We start from the raw sequence: 19,458 nt of genomic DNA on the forward strand, positions 1-19,458 counted from the left end.
GCCGACATCGGGACGACACGGCGCGGCAAGACGCGGCCGATAGTCTCTGAATGAGACAATGGAACATAAAAATAAGAAGATGCAGAAAGAAGGGACGGACGTGACGAAACGAGAGGAGCGAGCCGCTGAAAATCGCGGCGAGGCCGCGGGGTGTACTAATTCAGTCGCACCGCTAATGCCGACCACGTGTTTCCGCTATTAGCAGCGGTGAACATTTCCAGCGGGCTTTTTCGCACACGCGAGGTTTGTCTCCCGCCGGTTAGAATCGCAGCTTTTCGCTGAGCTTACGGCGCATAAATATTTGAACGGAAGGGTCGGCGGGAAGAGGGTGGGGGCGAGCTTAGCCGAGTGGAAATTAGTGTATCCCACGATCGTAGCTAAATACAGCAGCGAGCGTTCATTTTTTTTCTTTCCGAACGAGATTCTCAGCCTCGTGAACGGCTTCGAAATGGCCCGGCACTTTGTTCTTCCTCGCTTTCTCGCTCTCTCGCGCGGGGAAACCTTTTGATGTCGCCCGACGACGACGTCGGCGACAGACGCATCGGCGGACGTTGCGAAACGCCAGTGGCCGCGAGCCAGCGTGTGTCGAAGGTGTTAACGAGCCCGTAAAACACTCGCGTCCGCCGATATCTCCTCGTGGGAATTCGCTAATTGTGTGGCGCGCGAAGCGTGTTTTCGTCGCGGTTACGAAACGCGCGCCGATGGGCGGCTCGAAGGAAAACCGGCCGGCCAGCCGCAGGTTTGAGTGCCGCTGTGTGGTGGCGTACTGCGTCGCGACGAACGCGGATTTCCGCTGTTTATAATCGCGCGATGAGACACAGAAGTCCCGTGCCTCCTCGCTTCTTTCCGCTTGTGCGGCCGCTTCTCCGGTCCGCTCGCGGAAATTGACCCTTTGCTGTCGTAGCTAGGGTTGCCAGATGGCCGGGATTTCCAAGAATGTCCTGGAATTTTTGAGCTTGTCCCGTATCCCGGAATTTAAGTCTTCTGTCCCGGAAAATCAGAATTTCAACAAAATCATAATCATAACATTCATGTTTCTAACTGGTACCAGGGAGAAACCTGGGATATAGTCTTCGATAGTCTTTATAGGATCGAAAAATTCAATATGCCACCTAAGAAAACTGGTGTCAACTAGGCCATTCGCACAGTAAAAAAAAGAAAAGAACTTTGCTGGCATCTAATTCACGCATTTGTTTGTCGCGTGTGCATAGTGGCATCTCTTAGCCGCCTTACCCCTCTGTCTCAATTTAACTAAAATTCCCTAACAATCTATTTTTCAACCGTCGCCTAAAAAATATCTTGGAAATAGCCATTTTGCATCTGGCAACTCTAGTTGTAACGCCTTGAGCATCTTACTGATTAGGGATGTGCGAAAGTTTCCGTCATTTTTAAAGTAATATTTTTTATTAATGTTATAAATGACATAGTATTTTCAATCAAAATATTTTCCGGCATTATCTACATATTTGCCATCTTTCAAGCAAAAGATAGGTACCACGATGAAAGAAGTCTTGGCTCTTGGAATGAATGAAGTTATTGGTGAATTGTTGCACTTTCTCAACATTGCGAAATCGTGTATCAGAAGGACCGTGCATAGAACAAAATAAGTGAAAATCCGATGGGGCCATATCTGGGGAATATGTCGGATATGGGAGGACTTCCCATTGCAATTCTATTAAAGCTTTCTGGATCGTCAATGCAACATGGGGCCTGACATTGTCATGCAGAAAAGTCACTTTGTTTTGCTTTGTCGCCAAACATGGCTGTTTCTCGATTAATAATTGCTCATTCAACTGCCTCAATTCCATCGACCGTATAATTCCGCGGTGATAGTCTAAGATGGTTTTAACAATTCATAATATTCCTTGCATATCCCATCAGATATACAGGAGGATCCATGGATATTTCGTTTTGTCTGTGACGTAAAAGATTCTCCGGGATTTATCCACAATCTTTTGCGATTGGAATTGTCATAGTAAATCCACTTTTCTCTCCGCTCACAATTCGATACAAAAGAGACTTGTGTTTGTGTTTATTGAACAGCGAAAGACAAATGGTGACTCGGCTGGCAATAGCGTTCTCGGGTAGTTCGTGAGGGGACCCATTTTCCTTTCTTCAGAATTTTCCCCATCTCATGCAAGCGTCGATTTACAATGTTCTGATTAACATGTAACCTTCTCGCAAGTTCTACACTCGGTTGAGTCGAATCTTCTCCCAATAACGCTTCTACACAGTCTGTCCCAGATACGATGAGACTGGTTTCATCAAAGTTCTTAGTGCAGCGATATCTATGAGTGAATGATGGTAGGGGAATGTTCTACCCTTCATCTACTTAACCTCAAAATTTGAGCGAATTCGGTTGATATTTTACTGTGGTTTAACATTTTATGTAAAGTCACTTTGTGTACGTCGTCGAAAAACCAACTTTTAAATTGGTTAAAGTGGTGCAGAAACGTACGAGACGCTAAAAAATGTGTACGGGGATGAATGCATGTCCCGTGCACAGGTTTTCCGTTGGTTTGGCTGATTCCGTGACGGTCGTGAGGACCTTGCAGACGATGACCGAGCACCGCCGCCAAAAACCACTCGCAATGAAGAAAACATCGAGAAAGTCAAAGAAATTCTTCGAAGCGACCGCTGTGTGTCTGCCCAGATATTATCTGGAAGTTCTACAACGATTGTGGGCCAGAATTCGACGAGTTCGACCGGAATATCGAGAGCCAGGCAGTTGGTTTTTGTTGCACGATAATGCACCATCGCACAAAGCCATCATGGTACGTGAATTCTTGACCAAAAAAGGCATCATTGTTATCGATCATCCACCGTATTCACCTGATTTGGCTCCGTGCGACTTCTGGCTATTTCCCAAACTGAAATTGCCGATGAAAGGAAATCGTTTCGATACCATCCCGGTTATCCAAAATACTTCGACCACCATACTAAAGGCCATTCCAGCCGATGAGTATAAAAAATGTTTCGAAAAATTTGTTGAACGTTTCCAGCGCTGTATAGACTCAGAAGGAGACTATTTTGAATAAACAAGAATAAAAAATCAAAATAATAAACGCTTTGTACTTTTTTTTAGACCAGTCTCATTGGATCTGGGACAGACTGTGTAAGTCATCCAAATTTATATCTTTCCGTCGCCCAATATGCTCCTTGTCTTTCAAGTCAAAATCGCCATTTTTAAAACGCCGAAAGCACTCAGGACATGAACTTTCAGCTATCGTTCCTGCGCTATAAGTTTCGTAAATGATTCTGGTTGCTTTGGCAGCTGTTTTGCTGATGAAATAAAAACAGCATACAAGGATGATCTTCAATCTTCATACAAATTAAAAATGTTTATGTCAATGAATATGTCTTATTATGCATCAATTTCTATGCGAGTTGACCAATGTAACCAATGACATAATGTAACAAAAATGCGTCGCAACTTTCATGTAAATAATTTACAATACCATCTATACGTGAACGATGGAAACTTTTGCATACTCCTAATATTTTGAAGCGGACGACGTGGTGGTTACATTTAATGAAAGATTAGTCTGTGAAATCTATTCTTTTTTATTATAAAAGGTTTTTTTATTTAGATTGGAGATAAAGTTTTTCTAATTCATTCAATTAATTGTATTGCGAAATATAAGATATATTTATATTTATATGTAATTTTACTTTAATTTTGACTATTTTTATTAAAAATGTCCAGTTGATCCTCTTGAATGATTCAATTTTTTTGCAGATATTGATTAGTATTATTTTTTTCTTGAACACTGTACTCTAAAGTAAAAAGTCCTAAAAGCGTTTTTTCTCCCTCTTAGAAAATAGAAAATAGAAAAAGTTACATATTTATAAAGAAACTCACCTTTCTTCTTCGTTTGTGTTCATAATTCATTAAAAATAAAATATTCATTAAACAGTTTTTACCAAAATGACATCGTCAATTACAATGTTGAGAGATACTCATGAATTTTTTCAGACTTTTTTAAATGCTTTAAGGTGAGATGAAGACTGAGATCGCTTATGCTCTCCGCATGTCGGGCATAACCCAACTCACGACCGGAACGGTAAAAGTGTTTTATTGGGCGATCTTTTAGTCCGCCTAATGAGCGTAAAAGGTTAAAACTTGCGGGACGAAAGCGGCGCGTCGAATACGCGCTGCGAATAGCGTACGTGGATTGGTTTCCTCCGTTTTTTGCCCTCCCCCCCCCCCTACCCAAGTATTTTCATGTCGACCGATATTTTTGCCAACGTCGACGAGCTTCGGCGTTTTGTCGCTCGGACGAATTATTAGTAATTATACATTACGGACTAACTATTCCGGCGCTTCCGCGAGCGCGCGTTGTCTCGGAAAAAGCCGTTCCAGTGATGTCAGAAGTACACCGATGTCGGAAACCCGCATAGAACGGCCCGCTGTGTTCGTTCGTACATAGTTCCCTTTGTTCGCTATGTACACGCGCTGCATAGAGGGTGTCCCGGAACCACCTCGCTATCTCGACGGCGCTATATCAACTCGTGGTAGAGACGGAGAGAGAGAGAGAGAGAGAGAGAGAGAGAGAGAGAGAGAGAGAGAGAGAGAGAGAGAGAGAGAGACCGAGAGAGAGAGAGACCGAGAGATGGGAGAGTAGGAGCGGAGGTAGAGAAATCCAGGCGGGATATTCGAATATTTTTTTAAGTAGCCCGCTCCTCCCACGTAGAGAGCTCTCTTTGTCCGTTAGACGCGCTATATAAAGAACGTCCCAGAATTACCGCGCTTTCTCGACGATACCGTTAGCTGGTAGGTGGTGGCTCGAAAAGCGTGTGCGAGGCTTAATCGCCGAGATTTTCGAGGAATTCCAGTTATCCTGAGGATGGAGAGATCCGCGGATGAATCAACCTTCAAACTGACATGTCGGTCTCACAGACTGCTATTGAGACTTTATTTATCGATAATCCCCTTGATACCCGCAAGAGGCACTCTTAACTCAGAGTACCTTCGCATGTCATGTGTCTTCACCAGACGCTGCAGCGGTCTCGTTTTCATTCACTGGAAGCGCGTAACACGAGACCTTTAAAAAATTGTAGCGGTCTCATAGACCGGGTTTACCGTTTGCGTCATTTTTTTGCAGCAGGTAATTAATGCCAATGAATGTAAGCCACGTAATATGCCAATCAACGTTCTGGAAGAAAGGGAAAGCTGCGTATTATGCCACTATGAATTAAAACGTAAAGCGGCATATAAATACACAAAATGCGAGATGCTAGTTTACCTGCAACGTTCGCGGAAGGTATGCGTTTAACTGGTACACCAACGAACTTGTGTGAAAATTTAAACAGTTCTTAAAAAATATAATAAAAAGCTATACAATAAATAACTACTAATATTTTCGTTTGTGTTAGATTAATTAATTCTTTTTAAGCGAATTAATTACTGAAATGAAATTTTGAATGAATTATTGAAATATTTTATTCAGTTTTAGATTCAGGCACAACTTGTAAATCATGTTTGCCATCATTTAAATATATTTTATTTCTTTTGTATTAGAAGTGTGACTTAGTTTTAAGGCTTTTTCTTAAAAACAGATTTACTTAAACAAGATAATGGACGAATATCTTAACCCTTTGCAGCATGGTGGTCGATATATCGACCATCTATCTCGAAGTCATTTTTTTAATTTTTCCAACACCAAATAGTGCATTTTATTACTTATTTTGTAATTTTGCTTCAATAAGAGTTTTAGTAGTATTTGGTAGGGTGTAATTTTTTTTATTAGTTAATTTTGTTATATAAATAAATAAAATATAAAAAATAGTATTTTTTTCACGAAAAATTCATGTCAGAATTAAAGAAGAATCATGAAGCTGCAAAAATCAGTATATTAGAAAAATACAAAACTTTTGAGTCCGCTAGCAACATCAAACCTTAAAATATCATAAATATTTCTGAAAATTATATATTAATTTTTTCAGATCTTTGAATACAAACAACTTATTATAGTTTCGAAATTAGCGGGGGCAGAAACATAAAAATTAAAATTATTATTATATCCAATAAATAAAGTTTCTTTGAATACTTGTTAGTAGATTCTAATGTTTGAATTCACTGAACTAACATTGCATATTCAAATTTCGTAAAATTTAATTTCAAAGTCGTTTATCTTCCGAAAGCATATATTTTCATTAATTTTTATAAAAAAATGAAAATGAGTATCTAAAATAGCGAGATTGATTGTTTTTTATTCGAAAAAACATCAGCAACAAAATACATTTAAAGTTCTTATGAATATTCTCTTTTTTTATAAAAGTCCGTCTATGCTTCTAGGGATTATATTTTGAAGTTATAACTTGGTATTTGATCGAATTTGAATATAATATCGTTAGTAATAATACATTGGAAGTGCCCACCAAACCGACGAAAAATATCCAAAATCGTGAACTGCCACATTGAATCCGCCATTTTGAAAGAGGATCGTCAAAATCTGATAGCGGACTCGTAATCGTAATCGGTGTAATAATCACGCAAAAGACCCCTGTATATCAATTTCCATAAAAATTCGATTAATAGAAAAATGTGTGCCCTAAAGGGTTAATCAAAATATTTTCCTTCGTTTTCTACAACTTTTTTCCATTTTTCAAGATGAACTCCGCGACGATAAAAAGATTCTCGTTTGGAGTTGATCCAATTTTCAATGAATTTTCGTACTGGTTCGAAGTTATAAAAGTGTATATCCCCTAGAAGTGTATATCCCCTGTTGCATCGACCGGAACAAGTGATAATCGAATGGAGCAATGTCTGAAGAATGCGCGAGGTGCGATAAGACCTGCCATTCTAGCTTTAATAGCGACTCTAGCATTCACTGATAATGCAACGTGAGGTCGGGCATTGTTGTGAAGAAAGATTATTTTGCGCCGTTTACTCGCGATTGGTACAATGCTCGCTTCAATTTGTATAATTGTTGTTGATAACGATCAGCGGTGAGAGTTTCATCCAGATTTAACAATTCGTAATACACAACACCTTTTTGATCCCATCAAATACACAGCGATACCTGTGAACCGTAAATATTGTACCGCAAACTAAACGCTGCTGGTTGGCTTGGATCAACCCATGATTTTTTTCGTTTGGGATTATCGAAATAGATCCATTTTTCATCCTCAGTAACAATTCGATACAAAAAATTCTTTATCTTTTATCTGGCGATCAACGAAATGCAAGTATTCAACCGGTTTGCAGTGGCATTTTCCGATAATTGATGTGGAACATATTTTCCTCCTTTGCGAATCTTTCCCATATCATGTAAACGTTTAGTAAGTATTGTACGATCAACATTTAATACTTTGGCAAGTTCTGATGTAGATTGTGCTGGATTTTTATCCAATAATGTTTGCAAATTTGCACTTCCAAGCTTTTTTGCTTGTCTCTAGCGCTCTTTGTCGTTAACATTTAAATCACCACTTTCGAATCGTCTAAACCAATATTCGCATGTCTTAATTGATGGAGCAACATCATCATAAGTTTCTATCAGAATTCTATAACCTCCAGTCGCCATTTTTTTCTGATTAAAAAACAAAGGCAACGCGTGTCGAAAATACTCTTTAGGAGATCCATTTTTAAGATAGTAACACGATTTTTATTGCATCTATTATTAGTAAATGACTAAATATCATGAATTAATATTAAAGCATTAAGAAATAATAGCTGTGATTGGAATGTCTTCGACGAAAGTAACATCAATGCTATTTCTTGCGAAACCCTCAAAACTAAATCACACTCCTAATATATGAGAGATCTTTTAATGACCCTCACATTAAAACATCTCTTCTCCTCCGCGAGTATGTAGAATAATTGAAAGATACATTTTTCGTTGTAAAGAATTTCCAAAATTGGGTGGGAACATGATAGCGGTCTGTGAAACCGACATTACCGCTGGTATGATTTTTCCGAATCAGTTTAGAGGTTAAGGACACGATCGTTATGGGACACCCTGTATTGCCCGTGGAATCGCAACACCCATTGAAACGCACAGTCGTCGTTGTTACAGCACCGTGCAATTAGACTCTGCGAGTTGTATCATTTCGAGTGATGCATCGCGACCTTACACGCGTGCCACAGATACGGAGACTTTATTCTTATTAGTCTGACGTGTAATTATCATAATGGGATAATCAGTGAGCGATCTCGTAGTGATACGTGGCGACGAGACGCTTTTGCCAGGAGAACATACAGACGGCCGGTCGATCGGCTAACATTATCCGTGCCATTACATCGCGGTGTTTTATCGGCACTGGAGAAAAAGACACGAGACTCGAGAAATGTGAGGAGCAGGAACGACGCGGGAGTTTGCGAGAGCGGCGGTGGCGGCGTATCGTGTCGTATCGCGAGTGTACGAAGACGCGTTTTTACAAGTGATTACCGCCTGCGATAATTCTCCCGACGGCGTCGACGAGCGCGCGAGCGGGCGAAAGCGCCGTTCATTCAGCAGCTATTTTCATCAGCGCGAAGGAGATAAAACAAGCGCGAAAGAGAGGAGGAGGGAGAGGGAGAGAGAGAGAGAGAGAGAGAGAGAGAGAGAGAGAGCGAGAGAGAGAGAGACGTGTCGTCGCATTTGCGCGAAGGCGGATTACTTCGAGTCAACGCATTCTTCGGACAAATCGGCTTGTTTAATCGACTTATTTAATTTGCATACCTACGCGATTCCGCAAAGTGTGTGCGCGCGCGTTTGTGTTATCTGAACCTGCGAGGAGAGGAAGCAAAAAAGAACAGAAATGGAGGAAAAAAAAATGTCACTGCAGAAACGGGACGCCCCGTCTCGCCCCACCTCATCTCGCCTCGCCTCGCGGCCGTCCGAACGAGGAAATGAAAATATTCGATGCGCGTCGGCGACACTCTGGTTTCTCGGGAAGGATCGTAAATTTTCAACCGGTTTAGACGCGCGCGCGCATGACGTTCGTGTCGCGAAGGAAACGTCCTCTTCTTTTTGCCGCAATATGAATCCTCGAGGCGGTTCGCCGGCACGTCGCCGGGGGATCCCGCGACGGGACGCCGCTCGCGTCGTAAATTTTTTCTTCTCCCGCGAGTCTCGTGACTCGCGGAAGTAACGAGAGTACGGCGCGCGGAGGCCGCCGTAATCGCGTAAACGAGGGCTTTCGCTTCCGCGAGAAGAAGAACGGCAAAAAAGAGGAGACGAAGAGCAGAGAGACAGAGAGAGGGAAGAAAAGAGCCAAGGGAGGCCGACGATGCGCGCGAACGCGCCGAACGCGCGACGGATGATCGATCCTGTCGATCGCGCGACGCGTCGCCGTCGTCGAGCCGTGCGTAATCGCGACGTAAAAGGCGCGTCCGCGCGAGCCTCTCCCCCTCTAGTCCTCTACGCCCCTTGCGACAAAGCTCGGTTTCGTCGGGGGGATTAATAGCGCTCTCGATCGAAACGACGCGACGCCGAGAGCAGCGCGATCGCCGTCGTCGCAGCCGTGTCAAGGATTAAGGACGCATTTACGTCGCAGGTCAGCACCGAGACCGCACGTGCGAACCGCTTTCTACGATTTGTTGTTACTCCCCCTCCTTTGTCTGTCTCTTTCTACTTCGCCGGCTGGATCATCTTAGGTGGGCCAGATCGATCTCGCGAGGCCGCGTCGTAGAACGAAGCGAGCGCGTGGCGCCTTATCTGCGAAGTCGATAAGAGACGATACTGTCATGGCCGAATATCGTACGATACTCGCGTGGGCAACATTAGCGCTTAAATATAACCCCCCCCCCATCCTCCTCCGTTTCTTTCCTCAACGACGACTTAAAACATTCCGCCGATGGCCCCCAGCGGAGGTTCGTTCAGTAGTATCGCGTTATTGTTTGCTCGTGACAGGTCGGTCGGCTTCCTCCTCAAGCTCGCCCGCGAGATCCTTGTCACGTCCCGAGGCTTTCGCGCCGTTGTATTCGACGATCGTCTGAACCCTCCATAAGCCCGATTGATCCCCCGGCGTCGAGCGGGAGACGATTGCTGTTTAGACACGCTCGCGGGGAACGCTCGTCGGGGCGATCCCCGTGCCTACAGGATCGCCAGCTGGACGAGGACTTCGACGTGATCGCGATGGTACGTGTCGCTCCTCGAGGACTCGCGTGGGAGACGCAGAAGCCTCGCTTGTAGCGGAAGCCGGTACATCTCGTGCATCTCGACGCGGAGCGATAAGGAAAGAGAAAGCAGCGATAAAGAAAAGGAGAGAAAAGCGAGGAGCATCTTCGAGGAATCCGCCAAGTCTGCGCGCTGCGGCGACGGCGCGGGGCGGCGCGGAAGTGACTCGCCCGACGACGACGCACTTTTCGTATTAGTGGTTTCGATGCGTGACCGATCGGCGGAATTCGTCGCGGTTCGTTGATTTCGATGATACCGCGTTTTCTAGCGCGCGTGCGCGCGCGCGGCGAGGTTTTCGATTACCGACTCGGCGAGCCGCGAGGCTCTACGCGAGGCGCGCGCGATCCTACACCCTGAAATTTTCCACCGCCCTGAGCGATTCGCCTTCTTCGCGCGAGCCTGCATCGGGGATCGATCGGGGAAGATCGTCCGCGGAGAGATTCAAGGAGATCGACCCGTTGCCGGGAGCGGCGGCGGTATCTGGGGAATTTCTCGGAGAGATTCGCCGATGGCGAGCGTCGCTCGATAAACGCGATAAGATCGCTTCGTCAGCGTGCAGGCTGAAGAAGGCGCGAGAATGCATCTGCGATTTGCGGATGCACCACCTGCGCGCGGATCAGGCTTCTCGATTTGTCATCGGGCTCGGCGGTCGGATTCGACGATCGCGCTCGCGAGGAGCGTCGTTTGAATCGAGATCGGATCCTTTATCTTCATCTCGCCTCGCGGCTTTCTCGCTCTTGGACTCTGCGAGATCGATAAGATGCTAAATATGTGCGTTGCGAATAATCAATCGTGAGCATTACGAACGGGAACCACTGCCAAAAGTGGTGATACTTGATTCGTGTTCATCGGGGGGGGGGGGGAGAAGGAAGGAGAGTGGCGTGCCCCAAATTCGCCAAGTTGGCTTTTCATTTTTGGTTTTTGGTCTTTTGATTAATGCGGATGTAACGTTGTTTTATATTCAGTTAGGAATTATGGAAAGTGCTACTACTTATTTTCTTATATTAATGAAATTAAAAACTTTATATTATATTATAATATATAACAAATATTAATATATAAAAAATATTAAAAATATATTAATATATGAAAAATTATATTAATATATTATATTATTATAATATATATACGAGGGTAGTCTCAGAAGTACCTGACTTGACCTGATATAGATAGCGGTTGTTGTTTGAAAAGAATGACTATGGTAGAAAGTACCAACCTTATAAAGCTTAAGTTTGAAGTTTGACGACGCTACGTTGTTTAGTATTTGTTTGGCAGCCATCAATAGTGAACGCTCTCAGTGAATTTGTAAACATGGAAAAAATTGGTCATCGTTATGTGATACAATACTTTCATTTGAAAGGCCTCAGTCCAACCAATATCAAAGCGGAGCTAGATTCTACTCTGGGGGAGTCTGCTCCTTCGTTTACGTTACAGTAAAATATTGGGTGGCAGAGTTTAAACGAGGCCGTACGAGCTGCCAAGACGAACATCGCAGTGGTCGACCAAATGAGGTGACCACGCCAGAAATGGTGAAGAAAATCCACAAAATGGTATTGGATGACCGTCGACTGAAAGTGCGCGAGCAGACATGGTAGGCATTTCAAAAAATGCTGTGCATCGCATATTGACTGAAAATTTGGACATGAGAAAGCTATGCGCAAGATGGGTGCCGCGATTGGAACAAAAACAGCATCGTGAGGATGTTTCAATCGAGTGTTTGGCGAAGTTTCGCAGCAATAAAGCCGATTCATAACCATGGATGAAACATGGATCCATCATTTCACACCTGAGACGAAGGAACAATCAAAACAATGGAAGGTGGCTTGATGGCTATTTTGAGGAGCTCGACGATTTCTATTATAAACAGGGTATCGAAGCTATTGAACATCGCTGGGAAAAGTGTATTGAGCTATGAGGAGACTATGTAGAGAAATAAAGATATTTTTTTTTCCCACATTTTTTGTGTTTTCTTTGTTAGGTCAGGTACTTCTGAGACTACCCTCGTATATATATTAAATTAATTATTATTATGTTAAGTGTTTCGGTTAGTTTGAGGAACTTTTTACAAAAGGAACACGTTAATTTTGAGAGACGTTAAGTTATATTTTATTTTAAAATATTTTTCATCGCTAACTATAACTTTTTCCCGTTTCTCGGACAAGTGAATCCCGCGATAAAAGAAATGTTCGTCTTTCGAAGCAATCCACTCATCGAGCCATTTTTGTATTTCTTACGTATATGATATGAAATGTTGATCAGCAAGGCTGTGATAGCATAGATCGAAATAAAAAGTAATCGAAAGGAGCACAGTCCGTTAAATGCGCGGCGTGTGATAAGACCTCCCATTGATGTGCCGATAACGTATCCTTAACTGTTTTTGCAACGTACAGTCGAGCATTGTCATGCAACAAAATCACTTTGTGTTTTCTTTGAGCTATTACTGGACGTTTTTGGTTTATTAAAGCATGATTCAAACCGATTAATTGTTGTTGATAACACACAGCGGTGACTGTTCGATCCGGTTGTAACAACTCATAAAACACGATGCCTCTCATGTCCCACTAAATGTACAATAAAACCTTATTTCCGTGGATGTTGCGTTTCGGAGTCGATGTCGATGGTTAGCCTGGACTTATCCACGACGTTTTACGCTTAGGATCATCATAGTAGATCCATTTTTCATCTCCAGTTATAATTTGATACAAGAACTGCTTCTCTTTGTAACGAAAAAGCAATGAAGTGCAAATGGTTAGACGATTTTGAATAGGCAATTCAGACAATGCATGTGGAACCCATTTGTCTTCTTTTTGAATCTTCCCCATTGCGTGTAAACGACCTGAAACGGTTGATTTACCAACATTTAATGCTTCAGTTCTTGAAACGTTTGAGCTGAGTTTTTATCCAATAATGCCTGCAATTCGGCATCTTCAAACTTTTTCGGTTGACCTGAACGTTCTTTGTTTTTCAGATCGAAATTACCACGCCGAAATCGCTAATATCAGTATTCGCATGTTTCAATCGATGGAAAAAAATCAGAATAGATTTCTGAGATGAATCAGTGGGCTTCAGCAGCCGTTTCCTTCGAATCGAAACAATAAAACAGTAAATGTTGAAAATGTTCTTTGCCACGCTCCATTATCAATAGTACAAAAAGTGTGGTTATGTTTACGAATGCACATGCCGTGTGTCAAATTATTTGTAGAAATGTCCAAGCTTTAAAATGGCGTACCAACTTTTAAAATATCTCTAGTAGATTTGTAGCTATAGCCATTTACATTAAACCCTCAAAACTAAGCGGAACACCTAATACAGGGTGTCCCATTTTTAATTTCCCAGGCAAATATCTCGAAAAATATGGAATACAGAAAAATGTTTGAGACAAAAGTTGTATGGTTTCAAGGGAGACATAAAACAACTATATCAATTTGTTTACAGATGGCGCCGTTTTCGAGATATTCACGGATTACTTTTCTTAAATGGAAACTCCAATTTCTTATTACACCATCTTTTTCTACCAATTAATTTGATTAATTTTTGTCTGAAACATTTTTTTATTTACCTAATATTTTTTTAGGTATTTAAGGAAAACTTGGTAACTTTTTCAATATTTAACTTACGATATCTCGCTATTTGTCAGAAGAAAAAATAATACTAGATTTTTTTACCTTATTTGATTTCTAGAATATATTGTTACAATAGTGCCCTAACTTTTGTTAACTTATCGACTTTTGGAAATTTCAAAATCATCAAATTAACAAAAATCAGGATGTTATTATAACAATATATTCTTGAGACTAAAGTAAAAATGCCTAGTACCATTTTTTCTTTCAACAATAAGTTAGCGAGATATCGTAAGTTAAATATTGAAAAAGTTACCAAGTTTTTCTTAAATATCTCAAAAAATATTAGGCAAATAAAAAAATATTTCAAACAAAAGTTGTTCAAATTAATTGATAGAAAAAGATGATATAAGTAGCGTTATCTGGAAACAAATTGATATAGTTGTTTTATGTCTTAAAACCATGCAACTTCTGTCTGAAATATTTTTCCGTGTCTTCCACATTTTTCGAAATATTTGCATGGGGATTTTAAAATGGGCCACCCTGTATATTAAAAATTATGTTTATTATATTATATTAATAAATCGCTAACGCTAAAGTTTCTTGCGTCGCGCGCAGACACATGAAGCGAATTTTCGCGCTGTGGTTGTCATTTTCAAAGACGCGCTCCTGTGACGCTAACTGCGCCGGTCGTGATAAGCGCGTCGAAGTAACAATTGAGAGATATCGCTTTAGCGAAGAATGCCAGCCGCAGGAGAATAACCGTAGCCGTGTCTGCTTTATCTTCAAGGTCCTCAGGAGCATGGAGCACACGGCAAGTCCATGTGAAGGCAAGAGAGATTAGCCAGTGCGATCGGCACCGGCGTGCGATGTCGCGTTCCTGCACCGTCGAGATCATCGTCGCCGCTTGATTTTCACGCATCCGGTGAGTTATCGAGCATGAGCACGTCTCCCGGTTAACCGAATCCTCGGTCGCGGAAGCGGGTCGTCCCGCTTCCGCGACGTTTCTCCTCGCGCCTCGCGAAGCGAATAAATCACTCGGCACCGCGCTGGACCACCCGCGCGGCATCGAGCCGAGTTGGACGTTCTTCGTCGCGTCGCGACCGTCGTCGAAGCCGCGCTGTTACGATCCCGCGCCAACGGTAATCCTATCACCCTCAATCTCCCTTGATCCTCGCCGACTCAACTTTCGCAAGTAGACGGCCGAAAGCAGATATCCATCCACGCGTTCGTGCGTGCGTGCGCGCGCGCGATTCGCAGGAAAGCACGCGCGCGTCGGAAACGCGGAATTGCGTTATCGGAGCCGCGACGGAGGAGGCGTATACGCACCGCGACCGGCACCGACGTCGCCGATTTCTCGATATACATTTCCGCGCACCCGCATCGCGCGGCCGTCGGAGATGTCGTCGTTGTTCGATGTCGCGGCGTGGCTCACGTCGGCGCTCACGTGAGCGCGCGACACGCTCGCCGGAATGACAATGACATCTGTTTCGAATTCCCGCCAGCGCTCTCTCTCTCTCTCTCTCTCTCTCTCTCTCTTTCTCTCTCTCTCTCTCTCGTTGTCGTGCCTTAAGGCGCGTATACACACTATACAGGGTGTTTAGAAAAAAGGGTTCAGGACAAGGACAACCTGCTCTTGTCCTGAACTCACAAGATGGAGGAAAAAAAGTCCTAATAAACATGAGTCGAAAAATTGATATTGTCAGAGTTATGAACAATTATTTATTTCAATTAAAGCGAGCGACTTACTCGCTTTCGGCTCACAGTCATACATGAAATGCATTTCTGCCATTTCTTGGTTAGAGTAATATGATGTTTTACTGCTCTCTTTTATTGCTCTTTTTAAACCTTTTTCATGCCAGTACAGCTGGCATCCCGAGTTGCCGGAATAAATGCCAGTTGTGCTGGCATTTTGAATGCAAAGGGTTAAAGTTCTGAATTCTTTTTTTTTTTTTAACACTATGAGCGGACGGCGAATTCGGCGGATTAGACCGTCGCAAGTTGGAACGCTAATAAACGTTCGTTAAAGCGTTCAGTCCGATTTGCCACGAAACGGTGTAGCAAATGAAGTTCGTGTACAGCGCGTGCACGGGGAGTCGTCGACGCTTTGCTGTTGACGTCTGTTCTTGAACACCGGTGGTAACTCGAGAGTGCAAACAAGAAATTCAAGAGATCAGCAGCGAACGCGAACGCCCGTCGCTGTTCGTTCGCTCGATGTACATTAGTTTGCCAGATGTCATCTGGTAAGGATTGTCCTTCCTAGCCAAAATTTTCATTTCCTGCCAAGGACGCTATTTATTCTTCTTTCTAGTCAAAATTTTCATATCCTACCAAGAACGCTATTTGTCCTTCCCTACCGCATCGAAGTTCTTTTTTTGCTTGCTACATATGCTGTCATAGTGATTTATAGTGTATATTAGCAGTGTGACTTAGTTTTGAGGGTTTTTTTCAAAAACTGATTTACTTAACAAGATGAACGAAGACCTTAATAAAAATATTTTCCTTCATTTTTTACAACTTTTTCTCATCTTTCTGGCAAGAGATGGATTCCACGATGATAAAAAGATTCTTCATTGGAGTTGATCCAATTTTCAATAAATTTTCGCACTTGTTCAAGTTATAAAAGTGTGTATTCTTCAGAGCATGTTGCATTAACCGGTCGAGTATTGTGTCGCGAGGAAGAATCACTTTGCGTCGTTTATTCGCAATTGGTGATTGTTTTTGGTCCAATGTTCGCTTCCATTTGTATAATTATTGTCGATAATGATCAGCGGTGACCTTTTTGATCCTACCAAATACACAGCAATACCTTTGAATATTGCGCCTCGAAGTGGATGTTGCTGATTGGTCCGGATCAACCCATGATTTTTTGGGATTATCGAAATGGATCCATTTTTCATCCCCAGGAACAATCTGATATAAAAAGCTCTTCATTTTTTATCTAGCGATCAACGAAATGCAAATGTTCAATCGGTTCGCGATGTCATTTTTCGATAATTGATGTGAAACCCATTTTGTTCCTTTGTGAATCTTTTGTGTATCTTATAAACGTTTAGTAACTGTTATACGATCAACATTTAATACTCTGGCAAGTTCTGAAGTGGATTGTGCTGGATTTTCGTCCAATAATGCTCGCAAATCTGCATTTCCAAGTTTTTTTTACTTGTCCCGAGCGATCTGTGTCGTTAACATTGAAATCACCGTTTTCGAATCGTTTAAATCAATATTCGCATGTCTTAATTGATGGAGCAACATCATCATAAGTTCCTATCAGGATTCTATGACTTCCAGCCGCCATTTTTTTCTGATTCTAACAAATAAAAGCAACGCGTGTCGAAAATGCTCTTTAGGAGCTCCATTTTTAAGACAGTAGCACGATTTTTATTGTGTCTGTTGTTAGTAAATGACTGTTAGTAAATATGATGGATTAATATTAAAGTATGAAGAAATAATAGCTGTGATTGGAATGTCTTCGACAAAATTGATTATTATTAATGCCATTTCTTGCAAAGCCTCCAAAACTAAATTACACTCCTAATACACCTGTCTCTTTACACGGTGGGTGCGTACCGTGAAAAAAATCGTATAAAAAAGGTAATCGCATAAAAATCGATTTGCAACAAAGTATAAAACTTGTATTGAATATAAATTATGCAAAATACAATTTAAAATATAAAAAATGCATTGACTAAAGACATTTTATTTAATATATACATAAGAGAAAAGTTAATATGTTGAGAAAAATGAAAAAAAGGAATAATATTATTTTTTAAATCAATTTAAATTTTATTCATCGTCGCTTTTTATTATAGTAGCGACTTCGTTTTCTTCTTCTACTTGATAAACAAAATTACTTTTATCGCTCAGAATATCTTCTGTCTTATCGTTTTGTGTCAATTGTAACGACATTTATTTTGTTGTGAAATAAAATCGTTGTTAAAAAAAGTCACGTAACTGTGAAGAAAGCTTGTTAACCAAACCTTGAATACAACGTGTTAAAATAACCATATGTAAAAAAATACCATGTAAAAAGAGACTCAGGTGTACAAGTAAAACACACACAATGAAATGTATAATAAATGTATAATGAAGTCGAAAATTGACGTTCGAAAAGGTGACAGGCGCATTCCATTTGTTTTGCTCGTTAAAATTTTCAGTCGTTCTTCCCTGCCAACTTGCAAATCTGTCAACTCTAGTGTACACGCACCTTTAAACGACGATCAACGGATCGGACGTATTAGAGACGAGCGCAAACAGGCTGCTCTCTCTCTCTCTCTCCGGCTGTTTCGATTCATACGCGCGTTATTCTTAGCCGAATATGAGCGAGAATCCGCCTAATCGCCGGCGCTGGGAGGACTTATGCTTCATCGGCTCGCGAGCGCGAGAATATCCGCGTCGTATAATTGCGGCCGTGTTGTTGCGCGCCGGATTACCGGCATAACGCGCCTTCGGCCATTTATAGTAAAGCCTCGCTATGCCGGCCTGTGGCGCCGAATCGCTCGCATGTCGACGACTGCCGCAACGCTTGTTGCGTTCCCGGCGAATGCCAAGTGAAAATTGAGAGAATCGGCCTGACACACGGCAAGCCGCGTCTGTGAAAGATTTTTGCGCGCTGAAGTTTTCTTGCAATTTCGGCGATCTGTCGGGAGTTCCAGTGACCCCCCGAAGAATTCTACAAATTATCCTTATAAATCGTCCGGCTGCAACGGACGATAACAAAATGATAACCTTCCAAAGTTTCGACGTACGCGGATTTTTCCAAGTCCCTTGGGCGTACATTTCTTTTCGGAATTTTGGCATTCCGTTGAGAGTTCTGATAGCCTCCCGAAGAGTTCTACCGATTATCCTTAAACATTGTTGGGCTCAGATCGAAAATAGAAAAGTTACGGCTGTTCAAAATTCCAGCGGACAAAAAAATTTTGTTGCAATTTCGGCGTTATGTCGGGAGTTCCAGTGACCCTCCGAAAAATTCTATAAATTATCCTTATAAATTGTCCGGCTGCAATCGACGATAACAAAATTATAGTCTTCCAAAGTTTCGGCGTACGCCTAAAGGACTTTACGAGTTTTTTTTTCGGAATTTTGGCGTTCCGTTGAGAGTTCTGGTACCCCGCCGAAGATTCTATCGATTGTCCGTAAGGATCGACACTCTTTAGTTTAAGATAAAAAAGTTATGGCACTCTTTAGTTTAAGATAAAAAAGTTGTAGCACTTTGAAACACAATTGTGAAGTTGATGTTTTGACCGCTTTAGTCGACGGAACTATTTTTGATATCAATAGAGAACTCTTTGGAGACAGCCAGAAGTCATGTCATTTTTGTGTAATTTAAAAATCGTGGAGCCACCTTCATAGACATCGGCAAGCCGGACGTCGCGATCGGTCTGATGACCGCGCGAAATTTGCACAGCTTTTATTAACGGCCAGGACGATAGAAAGCAAAATCTCGGTTGGTTCATTCGAACGAGCGGTTTGTCGCGAAGGAGGAACAATGCCCTGCTTGTCGGCAGGAGGGAGGAGGAATTAGAGGTCCCCAGAATGAATTAACCCTCATTGTGAACATTAATATCAATTTGTCCCTTTTTGAAATTCATTCGAATGGAATGTTTTTCCTCGCAATCTGATTAATTTCATCTTTCGGCTTCTGATTCTATCGAACTGTAAATTATGTCATCGTAACTCCGTTTAAATTATGCAGGTAAAACCTCAATCACCATATCGATTCACTCACGGTAATCGGATTGACCCTAATATCGGATTTGAGTTTTGAAATAAACGCCCGATAAGGGTTAATCGCG

General features: G+C 42.1%; 1 protein-coding gene across 2 annotated transcripts in view; it reads left to right on the plus strand.

Moving 5' to 3' along the window:
- The window catches only part of LOC105184910 (uncharacterized), a 63,309-nt gene that overhangs the window by 17,971 nt on the left and 25,880 nt on the right, over positions 1-19,458 (plus strand). For both annotated transcript variants that reach the window (XM_019842172.2, XM_025307995.1), the window contains exon 2: positions 14,454-14,588. The gene's annotated coding sequence lies outside the window, so the exon portion shown is untranslated. The remainder of the gene's footprint in view (positions 1-14,453; positions 14,589-19,458) is intronic.

This window comes from Harpegnathos saltator, unplaced genomic scaffold (assembly GCF_003227715.2).
Source record: "Harpegnathos saltator strain DR-91 unplaced genomic scaffold, Hsal_v8.6 scaffold133, whole genome shotgun sequence".
Taxonomy (NCBI): Eukaryota; Metazoa; Arthropoda; class Insecta; order Hymenoptera; family Formicidae; genus Harpegnathos; species Harpegnathos saltator.